The sequence below is a fragment of the Solea senegalensis genome, linkage group LG20 (genome assembly GCF_019176455.1).
Source record: "Solea senegalensis isolate Sse05_10M linkage group LG20, IFAPA_SoseM_1, whole genome shotgun sequence".
Classification (NCBI taxonomy): domain Eukaryota; kingdom Metazoa; phylum Chordata; class Actinopteri; order Pleuronectiformes; family Soleidae; genus Solea; species Solea senegalensis.
In genome coordinates, this window is record NC_058039.1 from 3,728,639 (window position 1) to 3,735,624 (window position 6,986).

Below are 6,986 nucleotides of genomic sequence, written 5' to 3' on the forward strand. Positions count from 1 at the left end.
CTCTGCATGTTTTTGGACTGTGGGGGGAAACCGGAGAACACAGGGAGAACATGCAAACCCCATGTAGAAAGGCCCTTTTTCTGATCAGGCTGCAAACCTGGCTGTTTTTTCTGCAAGGCAACATCACTAACCGCTACTCTGCCGTGTGGCGCCGATGTATTATGTGTGCATTTTAAATAACAACCAAGTCATGTATTCTTAAAAAGTAACATTTACTCATCAAGTGACCTTTGGGCCTCATATCTGCTCATTTGTGAGTATGTAAGGGTGAGGGTGAAGGGGTGATGAGATTCCAGTAAGTGCTAAACTGATGCAATTTGATTGTTAAGCTCTGGGTGCCATGTTTACTCCAAAGATGGGGCCCCCCCATCTGCTGAGCTATAACATGAGGGAGCCATCATATCAGTGTTGGCCCACCGTGTCGCCTTCACTGCCTCCCTGACTGCCTTAGGAGCCACACTGACGCACCGTCTCATTCCAAGGCAGACGGGAATTCACCCAAACGAACAACTGCTCCGACAGGCGGGCGCTCGTCTGTTCTGACGGAGCCATTGCCACGGAAAGCAGACAGGCAGTCAGAGAGGCAGGTGCACGGACAGGCGAACAGGCGGAGGCTACAGCACTCTGAGGAGCAGGAGACTGGGCCTCGTGCACTCAGGCCCCCCTCAGCATCTCCAGACAGGCATGTGTCCTCTGAGGACGCCAGCAGACACACACACACACACACACACACACACATGCAGCCCCAGCCGGCACAAGCAGATGTTTTCTGGGTATTGTTGCTCTGCCTCTCTGGTAATTGTTTTCTGTCAGGGCTCGCCAGTGGAACAAGGTGCCAGGTTCTGTTGTGGGAAGGAGTTACGCCGGAGACATGGAGAGACAGAGTGTATTATCAATCAGGGATGGCTTTCGAGGCTGGTTAACACACGCTGTCCAGATTCTTTCCCTTGTGCTCAATGTGGCTTGAATAACTGCAGGACCAAAATAAAATCATTCAATTAAACAGGAGCTTTTTCTTTTTTATTACTGACTGTTTTAGCTCTGATTTCAGTGCTCTAAAGGCATAGTGTGTAAAATGTATAGTTTTTATAGGTGCACAATCACCTGTTGTTTTTCATGTCCCCAGAATGAGTCTTTGATGTTTGTGTCAGGAGCTGGGACACCTCTATTGAAGGCAACATTTTGGACCGCCATGTGTTTACAATAGCTCACAATGGGCAAACGAAACACCTCTTGAGTTGTGATGCTACAGTGGTTCTTCAACACACTTGGAAGGGAAGCTGTAACAGGCAACTTAATAAATTGTGTACTGTACCTGTCATTTTAAGAATATTTAATAAAAATCATCCATAACCTTAAGATCCCTCCAGTTCGACAGATAGATAGATAGATAGATAGATAGATAGATAGATAGATAGATAGATAGACAGATAGATAGATAGATAGATAGATAGACAGACAGATAGATAGATAGATAGATAGAATAAAATATTATTCCCACTACTTTCTGTCTTTTTGTACTGTAACTCTCTGTGTTAGATTTGTTTTTGCGGTAACTACAAATATAGAACGTGTTCTCGTGAAGACAGTTTACCCTCTCAGACACTTAGCAGTTTGTTTTGGTACAGAAAACAGCTAATGCACTCCAACTGTGTTCAACACCGAGTGTTATGCCGTGATCCCATGCTGAAAAAAGCTACTACTAATTAGCACACTACTGAGACCTTATTGTAGGGTCAGACTTTTACCAGACCTTGTTAAGAGCAGGGACCGAGGATAACCACTAGGAGGCACTTTGAGACTTTGGATGAAAAGCATGAGCAAGAGAGAGAGAGAGCGACTCCTCAGTGAAATATTTAAGTTTAGGTCTTGATTTATTCATTGTCAGTGTTTTAAATAAAACGAGTTTTTGCACAAATTCACACTCCTCTGTTGTTCCTTTTTACGGGACAGTCTTGTGTTGTGCATCGAACCGAGGGATGCTTTATTTCAGGGTTTTATAGATTCTATTTTTGTGCTTTAATTGGTTGTTTCTTTTTTTCAAACAGACTTGTCACCAACTGCACGGCTCACTCCATCATTTAAACTGTGTCATTTCAGCGTTTCTCTACCCCGAAGGAACCCGTGAGGAAGATCTCGCAGGATGATGAAGCTGTGGCAGGCCAAACTCCAGGGAAGCTCCTCTCAACGCCACTGTGTCAGGATGTGAAGCTTTTTGCAGACTGATGCAAGATGTAAGTAACTCGGTTCAATCGTGTGTTATTATTTTGGTTTCGGGTGCAGAAAACGTCTTCCGCCTCCATTAGATTTGTTTCTTTCAGCGAGAGTAATTACATCTCAGTCACTTGATTGGGAAACATGTATGCAGTTTTAAAATAACCCCCCAAAAAACCCAGCTTTTATGTTAAAGTGTCAAGTATTATCTTTACATTTGAACACACGACCCTTTAATCATTTAATATAAGCTGATAAAACCTGGGTTTGTCCAACTATTACATGCCAACCAATATCTAGGTCTATTACACCAGGTTTAGTATATACACATGTTGTATGAGTTAAAGATATTTATATATATATACAGTATATATCTTTGTAGGTGTTAGGCATGCTGCTAAGAGCATGTGCGGAGTGCAAAAAAAAAAGAGCCTCCGCGGTGGAATCATCTGTTGACACACAGCTTCTTGGATGCAAACTGGATTTCATAATGTGTCTTCACTGCCAGCAGAGGCAAGAGAAAACAGAACCAATGTCACATCTGCCTGTTAACTATTTTTGACAGTGTCGTTTCTTTTGTGCAACATCACACGCGGCGAACACCGTGCACGTTAGTCAGCGCGTTCTCCACGTGTGTCCCGGGTTTGTTTGTTTGCTTGGTGTTTGCCGGGGCCTTTTCAACTCTCGCTGAGGAGAATGTCTAATTAAGGAAGAGTCGGCCACTATAGGTGGGTGGGTTTGATTGGGGTTGTGGGGTGGTGTGTGTGTGTGTGTGTGTGGGGGGGGCACGTCTCATTGTAGAACAAGCCACAACAGTCCAGCCTGATTACAGAGTAGCACCTTAGGCCGCCATATTTCTCACACCCGGGATGAAAGGAGTGACAGCGTCTGTGGCCTAAGCCTGTGACACGGATTTACTCCAGAGAGAGAGCGTGGAAAACATACCTGAATGGAAAGGAATGTGAAATTAAATATTATATAAGTCGCATTTATCACACACACTTGATTATTTGCGTCTCCATTGAGATCATTGTGTTTCGCTGGTGTGTTTATTTATGCAAATGCTCCTCTGCTCCTCGCAGCTGAATCACACCTGTCGAAAAAACCATGTCACCCATGACTCAAACTCCACCCACTGACAGCGTGAGTGACAACTTGGGGAAAGTTCAAACGCCACGTTGCAGATCATCACCCAAAATACAGCTGCCGTCGTACGAGAGCGCGAACGCCTCAGAGTATAATCTCAGCATTAGCCAAGAAAAATAGTAAATGTAACAATTTAAGATGAATTATAGGCCCGAGGGTGAGTAACAACGCAAAATAGAAAACATTTGGGTTATTTGACGTGATAGAAGTGGTACATTTCTCATCATACAATCAGACAAAAGCACAATGTGTTCAAAGAGTAGTGGCGTTGCTAAAACTAGCAAGAGAACAAAAGAACTGCGCCTGCTGATATACCATGTGTCAACTGCCCGTGTGTGTGTGTGTGTGTGTGTGTGTGTTTGTGAACATTTGTGTCAGCCTTCAGCCACAGAGAGGTGGCACTTTCCTTTTCTGTGCATGAGTGTGAACTGTAAAAGAATTGTACATTTTGATTTATTATAATTTCTTACAGGTTTGGAATACTTTTCTTTCAATTTAGCTCACTAAAGGAATTTGAAATGTAATGGAGAAATAAAAAAAAAAAAAAAGAATAAAACGTAGAACATCTTGGGAAAATATTTAAATCAGGGAAATTAAAATGAAGCAATCTCACAGGTGGTTTTCCTTTGTGCCGATAAAACAGATGAAGTCTCAAATGAATACTAACTTTAAATTGAAAGTTTTCCGTCGCACGACTAAATCCAGTTAACCACAGCAACTTTGCGTCAAAACTACACGCCCAAGTGTTACTTTGTGTGTGTGTGTTGATGTTTCCAGGCTGGGCTGTATCATTAGGAAGTGATTCTCCCTAACAAGGGCTAAGAAGCTGTCAGGAGACATTCACAGGCAGGTTTCGCCATGGAGAGTGTGAGGAGTCTTATCAGGGTCTTAGCTGTTTTGCTGCGCCTGTTTATAAAGAGGCTGCTTTATTTGGAGTGAATGCATTCTAGCAAGGTCTCTACTGTTGCTGTGCGTTGATTAAAAGTGTTTTCACGATTACCCGTAGTGAGTCTATTCCAGCCTAACAGGGTTACTAGCAGTTTTAATGAAGGGGAATAGTCATTACATGTGAAAGGGGTTTGTCGGGGTCTCGTGCTGCCTTTCTCTGTCTGCTTGTTTTCAGTGTGAACGCTAACTTTGCCTCCATGGGGTTAGATTTGCTTTTTGTTTTTTTTGTTTTTTTTTAAAAAAAGGAGAAATACATTCAATTATTTTTTATTTTTTTTACATTATTAGTTCTCATCACAGCACTTCCCTCCTCTGCAAAATGTCTTTGTTGAATCATTAAAAAAAATGTTTTTGATGGAAGTCATGCATCTTTATATCTGTGTGTGTGATTATGTTGTGCAAACTCCTTTTCCTCTTCCTGTTTCACTTGCCTGTGCGCTTTACTGTGGCTTTTTCACTCTGCCCCTTTTGTTGGCTATGGTCAGCATTTGCATTTGCTGGTGTGAGTGAATTTCTCACAGCTTCTCGTGAACGTGTTTTTTGAAAGTCCTATTCAACATTTGGTGCAACTATAATCGGCACTAAGCCACTACGATCATGCAGACGTGTCTGTGGATTCACACATTCGGGCCTTCAGAAGTGTTGCGCTGTGTTTTTTTTTTTTCCACTTTCTTTCTTTCTGTTTTTCTTTTTTTTTTTAAATGTTTTAAATTCCAAGTATAGCTGCTAAAGAAATGTTTTAACATTAAATAACAGAGCACCGGGCGGCAAATGGACATTTAATTTGAAAATCACGAAGATGGCTGTATGTCTACCTCATAACAAAGAAGATTCAAACTGTAACAAAGGAGTTTATTAAAATCTTAAATGGTTTTGACATGTTCTAGAATTGTTTGAAAGATTCAAGAATAAAATGAATGCTAGATTTTCAATACAGTCTTTTAAAAATCCTTTTTAAAAGAGATTTCAAATTGTCACTCTTTATGTCTAATTTATTTGAATTTTAAATTAAATTAAATTAAATTAAATTAAATTAAATTAAATTTAATTAAATTAAATTAAATTAAATTAAATTTTTATTGCATTTATTATAATAAAAGTAGAGGTTTGTTTTAGCACTAACAACTCACCAATAATATTGGTTTTTTTTTAACGTTCTATTTCAGCATTTTGTGTCCGCCTAAGTACACAAACCGTCCCTGGACACATTATGTCTTTCTGTTATCAAATCAAACAACCGCAGCATCGTAGCAGAAAATTACATTTTTGACACAATGGTGCATCTTTGATTAATATATTGTAACATCCGACTCGGCGCTCCGTCGTCCTCTGATGGCTCCAACAGCTAATAAACAGTTGACTTGTGAAGCTATAATGAAGTGACTGCCTTGTTATTGACATGGGAGCCTCCGATGCTTTCGTGCAAAGTAGAGCTTCCAACAGAGGCCCTCTGGTGCAGACTATTACACTGGCCATTAAAATGAGCTAATGTTCTGTTGCCATTGCTCGTCTCCAAAGGGACAGAAGCTGAATTCCCCTCTCACAGCTGCAAAACAGACGTGTAAATTAAAGCCACACACAAAAAAGTCTCAAATTCAAAACAGTGTTTCTATGATTCCAAAATGGGATTTCCTCTTTTTTCTAGTGGAAAGTGGTGTGGGTGTAAGGTTTTTGCTTTTTTTTTTGTGCTATGTATGGCAGATGACGCTCGTGCAGTATTTGTTGTGAAACGGATACTGACAGACATTCTCATACACACAATTCCCCCCGTTGAGCCTGTGGAGAGTTAAAACTGTGTTTTATTTTATTCTTAAATCCACAACATCTATTGTCTATTGTGTGTGTGTTGATTTGTATCTTATGAGATCTCGATGTAGTTTGAATGAGCACAAGCAGAATTTATAGCTGATCTTTATGTAAGTGCCACCTCTCCCTCCAGGTACTTATTAGCAATGACAGGGAACGTCTGATTTGACAGGAGTGTGACAGGTGTAAATTTCACACACGCAATTCAGCTCCACACATTAATCCAATTAATTCTGAGCATGTTCTCCTCTCTCGCTCTCTGCCAGCTGAATGGAACCGAGAAGGCCTTTCTGATGTGCTTTTGCATTTCATAAAGCAAATGAATTCTTTTCTATTGGGCCAAAAAAAAAGAAAATCGCATTATATTTGTTCATCAATGTACATTTGATTTATAAAATGTCCAATAAATTCCAGTATTAATATTATCTAATTTCAAACAGCATGAAGTAAAACAGAAGCAGAAGTTGTGTTTGTCATGGAATTTGAAGAAAAACATTCGACAATCATCGAAGCATCCTTGGGGGTGGAGAGTTGGGGGTTAGGGGGATAACAGTGAAAATATATTCCACTTTGAGAATGTGCAAGATCTCATGCAGTTGCCTCTCTCTCACTTTCTATCCCTCCTCTCTGCTGGCGCTAAATCACACATTAGTACAGCCAGTGGATGTGTTGACAGTTTTACAAACAGAAATGTAAAACGCCATACTCAAGGGGGTCTAAGAGATAAAGGGAGGGGAGCCGAGCAGGGCAGGAAACAGAACAAACACGGGCCCAGAGAGGAAGATACTGCCACGGTAAAACACCTCGACTGGGTTGTTTTAATTACATCGGATATGCCACACCATCCGCCATAACCACGAGTGGTGTCAGCA